This window comes from Anser anser (assembly GCF_964211835.1).
Source record: "Anser anser genome assembly, chromosome: Z".
NCBI lineage: Eukaryota > Metazoa > Chordata > Aves > Anseriformes > Anatidae > Anser > Anser anser.
In genome coordinates, this window is record NC_139723.1 from 50100500 (window position 1) to 50113388 (window position 12889).

At 38.2% G+C, this 12889-nt stretch overlaps 1 protein-coding gene across 1 annotated transcript in view; it reads left to right on the plus strand.

Annotated features, from left to right (window-relative positions):
- PCSK5 (proprotein convertase subtilisin/kexin type 5) overlaps positions 1 to 12889 on the plus strand; it is a gene marked incomplete at its 5' end in the record, with an annotated part of 197611 nt that overhangs the window by 27169 nt on the left and 157553 nt on the right. The gene's annotated exons all lie outside the window — the stretch shown is intronic.

The following is a 12889-nucleotide window of genomic DNA, read 5'->3' on the forward strand; positions in this document are numbered from 1 at the left end:
GGCAGAGCACAGCAGAAAATCAGGGCAATAATTGATTTTCTAGTGCCTTTCATGTTATACCATTTAGGTCTTGTTCCATATGCAGTATTCTGTGCTGCTGCTGGTACAGGAGTCTCACTGCCCAATTTCTGCATCATTATTAAATATCACTGAAATATTGAGAAGCTCTAGTGAGGGCTGTGCAAGGTACTCAACCCTGTTAATGATTCTATACATTAAAGAGAAGAGAAAGCTGGCGGTCTAATACTGTGTTCTGGTAAAAGTGTTTGTGATTCATCTTGTGATGGCTCCACAGAATCTGGGTTTGGGAATTCTTGTGCAGATGTAGACATGTCAAAATACAAATGTATTTATAGCATAAAGGCCAGCTTGTGTGTTTATAACATTTCATGACTATTAAAATAGGCTGGAAATTCAATTGTATTGTATAAGCTGGACCTTTTAAAAACAAAAGGTTTAATCTTAAGAAAGGCACGTCACGTGGCTTTGAGAACGTTAAAATACCAGTATTTTTGTCATTATATTTATGAGTGTCACTGTATCTAATGCCAATATTTGCAGCAGATTAGATGGCATGTGTATTTGTGAACAAGGGAACACTAAGATTTGTGTACTTTCAAAATCATTTAATGGTAGTTTGGTTAATGCTTAAAATCCTCTCTGTGTAACATGTACACACAATTGCTTGATCTGTGCTTGCTTCAGATGTAGATCACTAATTTGCTGCTTTATAAAATTTTAAATGTTGGAATTTTTATTGAGGGGAAATTCCTTACATAAGTTACCTTTATGTAATGAAAGAACCATTTTGAAGTCTGGTATTTCTAAACTACTTGTGTGAATAATGTTTAATTTCACTGTGTGACTGTAACAGGAAAGACGTGTAGGTAGTGTAAAAAACTGCTGTTGTGGATTTCAATTAATGAATCACTTTAATGATCTTTGGCTTGATCTTTTTTTTTTTTTTCCTAGAAAACCTTCATGACACCATTATATATTACATGAATAAGTCCAACAGGGAGCATAAACTGATTAGTGTATTACACATTTTGACAATTGTTTCAACATTAAACAAATACTACTCTCTATTTAGATGGAAAGATAAAGAATATGCAGTGTAACATGACTGTCTGTTTTCATCCACATCCTTGCCTAGAGGAGAAATGAATCAAATAGTTTTAAGAAGAGATGCCCAAGTGTGGCTTTAATGTCCAAAACATAGATTGTCATGTAGAAAATTTGAAAGATAGCTTTCTCCACAACATCTTTTCTAGTCTTGGTTATAGTTGCATAGTTGTTTCTTATGAGTAGTTAGCAAAACAAAAGGCATGAAAGAAGGTTGTGGAATCAGAGCAGAGTCTCTCCAACTGATATGATACTTCTGGTTGGCTTTTGGCATGGATCACTGAAAGCACCGTATCATGAACTGAGAGCCTTTTTAGATCAGTTGAATTTGCTCAACAAAGTTATTTTGGTGGTGTGTGAATCAATGGGAGCAAAACAGAAGGGGGAAGATGGACAGAGTCAGTGCATACTTGAAAAGGTTCATAAATCTCTAATTCTGATATGGAATGGATGTGTTTATTGCTAGTAGGACCTCTACTGAAGTCATACTAACACAACATTTCCAGAAGTGGGAATTAAAAGCTGTGGTGCACCTCTAGTTTTGCCCCAGTGGTGAAATGAAGGTACACAAGGTGAAAAAAATGCAAAATATAATTGCAACCTCACCATGTAAGTTACATGTCACTTGTAAGTGACGTGTAAGTCACTTTACATCAATACAAACATGAAGAAAATCCAATGGAGATTTTCTATCACTGAAGAGATTACAGTTCCAATGAAATGTGATAGTTAAAGCACTTTGCACATAGCAATGGTACATAGAAGTTAAGTGGACAGTATAGATGAGAAAGCTGTCTTTTCATAATGGAAACTGTTACATGAAATGAAGAGTTTGTAGTGAAGGGCTGTGATAATGAAGTTTGGGACTTGTATGGAGAAAAATGTCCCTTAGAATCAAGCAGTATAAATGGCAAAGCAATAATCCTAGAAGAATACATTTTTAACGTAGTAAAATGCAGTTTTAACATTGATAAATATTCAAATCTATGTACATACAAACTTAAGTTTGTTCTGTTTTGCTTATGAAGGTCCCCAGTGCTTTGCATCACAATAGAGATCTAAAAAAGAAATGTGGCCCATAACAATGCTTCAAAATGTAAAATTAGTAATTCGACTTCTTGTAAAATGTCATATTTACTAATGGGGAAAACATTTTACAGCATTAGTGTTTGTTTGTCAGTCTGAACTGAGATGACATCTCATATATTTTTAATTTTAATTTATTTCAGATAAGTTTCTTTGTGGTTTGAACTCCTAGCTGATGGGTCAGGTTCACTCTCACATTTTAAAAGCTGAAAGATCACCAGTCTCACTTTCATTGAAATAAGAAGGAAAGCTACCTAATTTCAGCAAGGCACCCTGCTTGAGCTGGATTGTGCAGAAATGTCATGCCTTTGCCACCTCTGCTGCAGGATCAGAATACCTGGTGGAAACATTGCTCCAGACACTTACTTTCACCCAGTCTCACCAAACCACACAAAGAGCAGATCTGTATGACTTGGTGTTGCAAAGCTGTTAGTAGTGCGTGTGCGTGGCGTTCTTATCTCTGCCAAAACAAGCCAAATGGGACTGGTGGCTGCAGCATGTAAAACGCTAGCAAGTTTATCTCTGAGGAGACAACAGCAAATGGTCTGGGCTGACTTCAGAGGTTGGAAAGGTAATGGCAGAATCGTGTTCATAATACTTGTAGGACATTGTGGCTGTTCGTGAGAGGTCAAAAGGGAGCAGAACAGTAGCAGCAGTAAATATTTTATCATGCAGCTCTGCAGCAGGGCTTGCACCAGTTCACACTGCTAAATAATATCCTGTGTTGATGCAGGAGATAGCGGGCTAAAGAGCAGGAGAGAGGACGGATTTCACCACAAGGTGATGGTCTTGCTTTGGCAAGGATTATGCCACTGCTTGTTGAGATTAACTGTATTACTTCCCAAAGGTAATCAGTAGAGATCAGAATGTTCATTGCAAGTAGAGAGGAGGGTCAAAATTTTCAATGCCAGGATGAACATCATCAGGTTGTTTTCCAATTATTTGTGAGATTAAATGTGCTGAGATTGGAGTGAGAGGTTGAGTAAGGAGAAAACAAAGCTTAAAATAATTTGTATTTCATGTAGGAGGAACAAAATTCAGCAGGAATGAATAATTTCATTACAGTACTAAACCCTTGGGCTTTTAAGAGCTGACATCATGGACTGAAAGCTTAGAGAAACTCTGACAAGAATGCTGTTGTGGGTAAGGTTGTGTTTCATATTGGCAGTGCTAACTGCTACGTTGTTAAACCTCATTAGTGAACAGGAGGATTTTGTTAGCCAAACAGAGTAACAGAAGTGTTAAACACCGGGACCAAGTGAATTACTGAAGTCTGCCCAGGTAGCCATAATCTGCATGAGAGCTCAGAGGACAAAGAATCAATACGACTTGGTAGTGAAATAATAGGAACTGTCACACTGATTTCCATATTCAGAGTTTGACTGGTGGGCTTAAGTTAGTTGTTAACTAATGAAATATTTACCACTGTGGACTCCTAATTTAATTGCCTCAAAGAGCTTTTACATGTGTAATCCTTTAGTTTAGTCAAAATCAAGAATCAGGCTTGCTGTTTCAAGGAGTCTGTTGCCAGTGAGTTGGAACATGAACAGAATCACAATGTGTGAGAGGGCACAGCAACATCTCCCTTTGGTACCTGTCTCCAGAGTGTTAAAAAGTTTCATGTAAACATGAGCAATTCAACCTGCAGCTTGGATCTTTTTGTGGAGTTTTCTGAGCTATGAAGTTGCTGTTCACTGATAAGCAACTGCTTCAGATCCTGCTTTAATTAGTTTTGCTCTAGTGCACATAATGTTGTAAAGTTTGCACAAGACAGTTGGTATTTTGTTTGTGAAATGGTGATTGAAATCTCTCCTTATAGGGGTGCCTGGTATATTAGTCTTAGCTTATATCATGTTCTCCATCAGGAAAAATCCCAGGGGAGCCTGCATTGCTTCAGCAGGAATCAAGGTCAATTTTGCTGTGATGAGATTGCATGACAGCATAAGGCTCATTTTCATTTCTGAACCACCATGGAATGGATTCCAGTTTGCAAAGTGCCTAGATCTGGAGGAAAAGCACAGTGACAAATCCCAGTGAGGAGAGCAGTGCTGGAGTGGAACTGTAGCTGTGTTTTGTAGCAAGTTTCTCCCTTGCCTGTACCAGCATGACACCTGAAGAACCAGGGAAGGTAGAGTGAAACACCTTATCTTTCTGGGGAAGAGGAGAGGAGGCTCAAGGAGACTCGAGGAGACTCGAGGAGACTCGAGGAGACTCGAGGACAGGAGGGGAGGGGAGGGGAGGGGAGGGGAGGGGAGGGGAGGGGAGGGGGGGGGAGGGGAGGGGAGGGGAGAGGAGAGGAGAGGAGAGGAGAGGAGAGGAGAGGAGAGGAGAGGAGAGGAGAGGAGAGGAGAGGAGAGGAGAGGAGAGGAGAGGAGAGGAGAGGAGAGGAGAGGAGAGGAGAGGAGAGGAGAGGAGAGGAGAGGAGAGGAGAGGAGAGGAGAGGAGAGGAGAGGAGAGGAGAGGAGAGGAGAGGAGAGGAGAGGAGAGAGTTAAATGTGAAGGGACTTTCAAAGATCACCTAATCCAACTGAAGAGGTCAGGCATAGCTAGAGAATAGCAACCTAAAATGTGGTGCTCCTTTTGGACACGTGGGACATGTTTGGCCTATGGATGATACAAACTCAGCTCAAAACTGAACCTCGAATGACAGCAACCTAAAGATGAAAGGCTTAATCCAGAGTACATTCACAAAGTGTGAATTGGATATATCACATATGTGGTTGCACCCTTGCACTGTTCAGGCCAAATCCAATGTGGCTGTAACAGGAGATAATGTTCTTCAATCAGCAAATTTTGTCATATAATGGCAATTTCTCTTCATTTGTCTACAACAGGTAGAAATATTTAATGAAGATAATCATAACACTAATGGGACCAAGACTTATTTGTGAAGAATAAAAGCTTTGTTAATGTCTAATTCTATTATGATATTCATAAGATAGCTGACTTTTCTATTAGCACTTAGAGAAAACCTCAAAAATAATTACTGAAACTACCTAGGGGAATTATCTATTGATGTTTTCTATTAAAAACAGAAAAATGGCCAATAGGAATTCAGTGTAATGTAATTTTAGGAAAGAAAAATGTCCAGTCTCAGAGAAAATCAAAGTGTTTCTTGACATAAATGATCTTGGTTGATTACATACACGTATTTCAGTTTCATCATAATTATTGCAGTTGTTAGCACCTGCCTCAAAGGGTTTTTGTCCCCTCCATTCCTTAATTGCTTGTGCATTAAAAAGAAATGTTAGATTTCAGAACATAGTAATTTTCTGGTTACCAGGTCATTTTACAGAACTCCTTGGCAATGTCAATCTCACTGTTACCCATTGGGCAAGAATTGGAGATTAGTCTAGAGGTTTCAACTGGCTCACTTCCTAATTAGTGTAGCAAATGGTTTGAGGAATGAAACAAAACAAAACAAAAAAACTCAGCAGAATGTCATTCTCTTGCTATTTGCATATAGTTGGTTTCATAAGTTGGTATTGAGATGGGCCAGAAAACTGAAAGACCACAGCTTGGGAAGGAGTTGGGTAGAGATTTTGAACAGTCATGTGCTGTGAAAAAATGCAGTGCTTCTTCACCCTTTTTATCAAGTTATCCCAGTGTCACAGTCCAGCATCAGACCAGGTGGCTAATACCCAATTCCAGCATGAAATAGTCTATGGGGATTGTGGTAGATCTGCTGTTGTGTTCTCTGCACTTCATCATCAATGAGAAAGGTGTTGACTGACCCTGAAGAGCCAGGCAACAGCTCAGCCGTCTCTCAGAGAAGTAGCTAAGCTCTCCTGAGACAAGAGTAGTCAAAATGAGGAAGATCTCATTGGTCTCTTGAGTCTGATGAATTTAGAACCTTCTAGTTTTGGAGTAGCAAAATCAAAACACAAAACATGTATGCTGTGGCCTGGTGCTTTGCAAGAGACTCTATTAAGGAATAAAAAAAAAAAAATTAAAAAAAAAAAAAGAAGGAACCTATTCTGAAATTTTCAAAGCAACATAAACATAATAAAAATATAAACATTAATAGTTAAAAAATAAAAAAGGCAGGATTTAAGCTCAGAGCTGTTTAAAAGCATTTTTCTTTTGAGAAATGGAGTTCTTTGACCTCTCTGCACTTGGTGAATTTGGGACGCATGCCTACTGTACTCATACATTTTTGCTTCAAGGTGTGTTATGCTGTTAAGATCCGTTGTCTCTTGAGTAAATACGTAGAGCAGAGGTTAGGATCAGTGGCAGTATTTTTGACTGTAGTCTCAATCTTGTTACAAAATTTTGTTTAGGACCTTCAAAATACATAGAAATGTTCTTTAGGAGGAAAACTCCCTTCAGAGGATACTATTGCTATATAGGGAATACATATTTCCAAAGTATACAGTGATACGTTCACAATTGGTCAGATTTAAGGCTCAGAATATAATGTCCCTCTTAAATTTTTGATTTTGGAGACAAATCAGGGAAAACAGTTTTGTAGATGTTTTCCCTTCACGATCACCCATAGAAGTGAACAACAAAGAACTATATTCTGGTATCTTAAAACCTAGATCTAACCTGTTTAAAAGTGATATTTTTTTACAGTCACCTTGTGTAGCCTTTCCTTTATATCTGTTGTAAAGGAGTACATGCTCCTGCATTTTCTACCAGTCTATAGTCTTTACTGGAGCTGCAGTGCTGACCCAAACAGTGGGTGGATTCAGGAAAAAGTCCAGTGCATACTACACCTAACAGCAAATTTAACATTGGCTTTAGCATTTAACATTTATCTTTAAAATATAAAAGTACTTGGGGCACAAATACTTATTTGTGAATATTTGCTTTAGTTCCTACCTCATAACCCCATAGTCTTTAGGTATTATAACCTTTCAGGATATCATAATTGCGAAGTTGAATGTTTGTTAAAAAAACATTAAAAGCAAGGCAGGAAAACTTTTGTCACTATGCTGCTTCATCAGAAGACCCTTTGATATCAGAAGCATGGTGGTTTCACAGCATGGGTAAAGGGTGGAGAAATTACCTGGGCAGTGTGCACTGTGGTACAGTGCAGCATGCTTTAGGAGTCTTTAGCTGGCGATTGATTTGAGCAGGGACTAGTAGAGGTCCCAGCCACTTTTGCTGAGAGCATGCAAGGTATATGAGGCATGCCATGTAGTTAATCAGCATCATTAGGTTCTCTTGTGTGCCTTAAGTTATCTAAATGCTTTCTAAAATCTTTGCATTCAGGGATGAGATTGTCTCAGCATCTCTCTGTCAGGATTTCTAAACACGTGGCTGTTGCTTTCTTGCATAACTGCACATCTGCCTGGTCGGCTCTCCCTGTGTGAGCTGGGAGTGCTCAGCCTCATTCAAAAATGACCTTTAATGAGGGGCATGCAATGCACGTAAAGCAAGATCACACACTGCAAGTGATACAGTAAAAAATAATAAAAAAATAAAAATTTAAATTAAAAAAAAGGAAGAGAAAAAAAAGATCCATTTGCAGCCTAAAAAAGCAATGGGTGTTACATTCATCTCACAGTTCAGGAACTGCTAAAGGATTTTGCTCAGCCTTAAAGATGACAAAAACTCTTTAGATAAGTCTGTGTGTGAGAAATTTAAATCCATAGAATAACTATTTCATCATAGCAGTTATAAATCTGAAATAGCAGATGGTGAAAAAGGAAAGCACTTGTCAATCCTTAGTCTATGGATGCCATTAGTTGTTAATTACATTTGAGTTTCTCTACTGTTCTAGTACATGCTCCTGCATTTTTTTATCAGCGAAATGGGTCTATAGGTGAAAAATGATAGGGAAACTAAATGTTCAAAAATAGGCAAGAGGAATTAGTCCTTTCATTCCTAATCTGTGCTCTAGGAGCTTGCCAGGGGAGACAGCATCTCTGACAGCTGCAATGGTCTTGTGTTATACAAAATGCGCTTTTGCTGTCATTAGAGTCAGTTTGCATTGCTAGTGGCAGAGAGTTAGCAAATTGCTGCTCCGGCTGCTGGGGTATAAAATTGCTGGATATCAGCAAGAGTCAGAAGAGGAGGAAGTGAAGAGATCCTAGTTTTGAACTACAGAAAGATGCACCATTCTGGAAAAAGCTGATCCTGCAGGGCCAAATGCCAGAATGTCAGACTAGAGAGAGAGAGAGATTGAAAGAAAACATGCTTTGGAAAGGAGCATCTCAGAGCAGAATGTGTAGGAATGTGACAGAGCAGCTTTTACATACTATTGCCTGAGGGGATCCAGCTTCGTCTGATACTGATGATATCGGTTATAGTGCAGGATATTCGTAGAAAATGGATTAAAGATTTTTTTTTTCTTTTTTTTTTTTCTTGCATTTGGAAAATTTTCTGGCAGCAATATATGTTCCTGATGGAGTGCATCAACATTTTTATGCATCTCTCTGCCTGCTTCTGACAGACAAAACAATCTCACTCAATTCTAGTGGCAGTTTTTCACCCAGATAATCTAAATGGTGAACAGCAAATAATGATGATACACATAGATAATTTGTCATATCTAGAGTTATTAACAGATAATAAAGAGCAGGGACAGGGAGCTGGAAAGACATCCTTTCCCAAGACAAAGCAAAAAGAATCCACCCTCCTCCCCCCAAACTTCGCGAGTGTAACAACCTTCTTTTTTTCTAGGATCATTTTGAAAAGTCAGTGTCACTGGAAATCCAGTCGTTTTCCTTGGCTGGATATTCTGTTCAGACTGGCAGATCTTCATCATCTCGTGAGCTGCTCAGAGGAGCTGTGCCCTGCATGCAGCTGTGCGGCTTGAACATGTGTGGCCGTCAGCAGATGGCTTCACTCCACGTGCTTCCACTCCCTACCTGTGAAATGGGGACAGTGCTGACAGCTGAATGCAAACTGCTGTGAATGGCACATGCAAAGAGAGAACTCTGTATTTTATTCTGGGGAAATGTATTGCTTTTGGTGTCACATAGAGCATTGTATGAATACACACAATATCTTAGTAAAACAAAACACTCTCACTTTAAATCCTTTCCCTATAATCCACTGTAAGCAGTCATATCCATTGGTGTGTTGACTATTGCTTGCATAAGCTGTATTTAACCTAGATTATTGTTTTCCACTTTTTTGAGGGGGAGTAAATTCTGTCACTCCCATTAGGATTGAATTTTTCTGTAAATATACAGGCCAGAATATCAGTTTATGTTCACTTTTTAAGTAAAGATGATTTTAATTAAAAATTTATTTTTAAGTCTGTTTACCAAACTCAGAGTCAGTCCACTGTTTGGTCAATAGCAGTTACAACAACTGTATGTGAAAGTATAATAAAGCCAGAATTTCTGAATTCTAAACAGGTTTCTGTTTTCCAGGGTGTTCCTAAGAAACTATTTCTCCAAAATACGGTTGCCAGTAGACTCACAGTCTGTAAGACCAAAAGGAAACATTGTGGTCATCCAGTCGAACCATCTTTGACCAGATGTCATATGGGTCCCTGGAATTTTTATCTGAAGCAGAGTGTAGCTTTTAGAAATCTTCCAATTTTTATTAAAATATTTCCAGCAATGGAGAGTTTCCAGAAGTCTTTAGATTGTTCTATTTTTCCTTTATCTGGGGTTATCCAGCTTAACAACTTCTAGCCGTTTGACATTGCTGTAACTGTGAGTTTGAAGAATATTCCTTTGTAGCCAATTGGTGACCTTCATATGTGTTTGGACACTATGACCTGAACACCCCTAGACTTCCTCTCTGCTAGGAAAACCTCCAAGAACCATTTCATTGTGGATCTATTTTTCTGTTCCTTTCATCATTTTGTGCCTCTTTCCTGGATTCTTGCTGTGTCAGCATGCTTCCCTTGCCTTGGGTGCAGGAAGCTGCCAGTGAGATCTGTAACTCTGCTAAGTGTACACGTAGGGCAAACTTGCTTGTCATTTTATGAACCCAGATATAGTTTGATGAAATAGTCTGGAGAGGACATCATTTGAAGTTCCGGAAATGTCTGCCCTGGCAAAAGGAGACATCTTCTGTAGCACATCCCAGATGATATAAAAAAAAGCTTATGTTTGTATAGTTCAGAAGACGCGTGTTTGCACACTTAAGATTGTCTTGTCAGAAAAGAAAAAAAAAAAGGTTGCATTGGTACAGAAAGTATTCATACCCTGTAATCATGAAGAATCACATTTATATTAGCCCTTTTGAAACTTTTTTTATTGTAACAGAAGACAAAGTAGAAATAGCTCATAAAGCTCATTGTTTTATGAGCTTTATGAGCTCTCAAATGACATAAACATAGATAACAGAAATTTTGGCAAGACTGTACAGACCACACTGCAACCTTATGTGAATGGTCTGACTGGAGACTGAAAAGCTTTGGTATATACAACTAGAAAGTCTGTCCCATAAGTGAGAGCCATGGAAATAATGCTCATTGTTTTCTTTTTTCTCACTTTTTTAATATGAAGAGCATTGTGAATTATGAGCATTGAGAAGTGAATCCATAACTAAGTGACTGCTCTTGGCACGTTTCTTATGTCAGAATGTGCACAGGGACTGTCAGGGAGTTACCGAGCCAAGATGTTGCCCATGTTTCACTCAGGGCTTTAAAATAAAGCAAAGCAGTAACCAGCAGGTTCATTAATCAAGCATCACTCCAGCTTTTATGTGGTCTGACTTGCAGAAATTGAGAGATACCACCTCGCTGGAAGCACTGTCAGCAGTTCTTGAGGTGTGGGAATAGTACTTCAGTTGAAACAACATTTGCTTTTCTTCAGCCTACTGGACGTAGGAAAGGAAACTTTTTCATTTGCTGGGCAGTTGGACTGCAATGTTTCCTCAGGCTGGCTGCATGTGTCTTTCACGGGTAGCTCTGCAGATTATTTCAGAAGGCGATGATGATGTTTAAGAGCTGCACCAATCAGTATTTTCACAGCAGCACACTTCACTGCCAGCTGCAAGACTGGAATTCAGGATAGATAGAACTGTGCTGAAGCTTGGGTCACACACAGAGAAAAAGAGAGATTAAACCAGCAATGGCTTAAAGGGCACAGAATGTTTCCTATTATTATTATTATTATTATTATTATTATTATTATTATTCACTACAGCTTGTTCTGGAAGAGGCAATGCCTCAAGAGTCCCTTCTCTTGATCTGAGAGGTAGATCAGAAACATACAGGTTGGCCATGAAAAGTATAGGAATATTCCTCAACTTGTGCCACAAAGGATTTGGAATGTCAAAGAACTAGTGACATGGAATGGTGTAAAATATACCATGGATATTTCCAAAAAGAGCAAAACTCAATTTTTTTTTATTTAGTGTTTCAAAACTCTGAAAATGAATCTTGAGATATGTACTTTTCCCCCAGTTTTGAATTCTAAACATTTTAAGTATATGCTAGGAAGAGGGTGGGTTTAGAAAGGAAAGAAATAAAAGAAAGAAAGAAAGAAAGAAAGAAAGAAAGAAAGAAAGAAAGAAAGAAAGAAAGAAAGAAAGAAAGAAAGAGAAAGAAAGAAAGAAAGAAAGAAAGAAAGAAAGAAAGAAAGAAAGAAAGAAAGAGAAGGAAAGAAAGAGAAGGAAAGAAGGAAAGAAGGAAAGAAGGAAAGAAGGAAAGAAGGAAAGAAGGAAAGAAAGAGAAAGAAAGAAAGAAAGAAAGAAAGAAAGAAAGAAAGAAAGAAAGAAAGAAAGAAAGAGAAAAAGAAGGAAAGAAGGAAAGAAAGAAAGAGAAAGAAAGGAAGAAAGAGGAAGGAAGAAAGAGGAAGGAAGGAAGGAAGGAAGGAAGGAAGGAAGGAAGGAAGGAAGGAAGGAAGGAAGGAAGATCTTTTTTTTATGATTAGGAATATACTAAACAGTAGTGATACTAACACAATTTAAAAAAAAAAAAGGATCAACTTGTCATGTGGCTTAAAGTACTCTGATAGAAACAAACAAACAAACAAATGCTTGATTTGATATGTGGTGTATGCTCTGTGACTGAATTTTTACATGGTGCATATATGACAAAGAGTTACATGTTGGCAAAGTGTCATTAAACAAAATGGCAGGAAATGCACTGAATAGTAGGTGGTGGTTTCATCTTTTGTAGAGGGCAACAATATTGTACAGGGGTGATTTCAATGGGATTTTGGTCAATGAGGAGACTACTCAGGTAAAACACCCTGTATTTGCCTTGGCAAGACTGGTATGCCACTGATGGATATTGTTATCATTTAATTATGGAATGTTTCTACTATCTCAGAAATTCTCAGTGGATTTGCTAAACTGCTGTGGCTTTTATCTGTGACAGTAGAATCTATGGCAAACCCTTGACCAGATCTGCATCTTTGGAATTACACTGGTGTTTTTGAATTTGACTCAGTGGAAGATTTCTCTTCCTAAAAAGTCATTTAGTAAATGATTTAAAGCCATCTGAAATTAGCATGTGCAGATATCTGAAGTACTTACATCATTTATAATGAATCGTATGACTAGCCTAAGGAAAGAAAAAAATCCATCAAAAATTTCTACTTTATATATATATCATCATTGCTACAGTAATATAAACATAAACCTCGAGATATTTCAACTGCTAGATGTTAAACTCCAAAGCTAATTAAGTTTAGAGAGCTTGAAGTCTTATTCCGTTGTGGATACCGGGTTCAGCATCAGCCTTTCAGTTTATTAAGAAGATACAATTGTAGGCCTAATTAGATGAAGTTGCAACGTATCAGTTTACATTTGGAGTGAT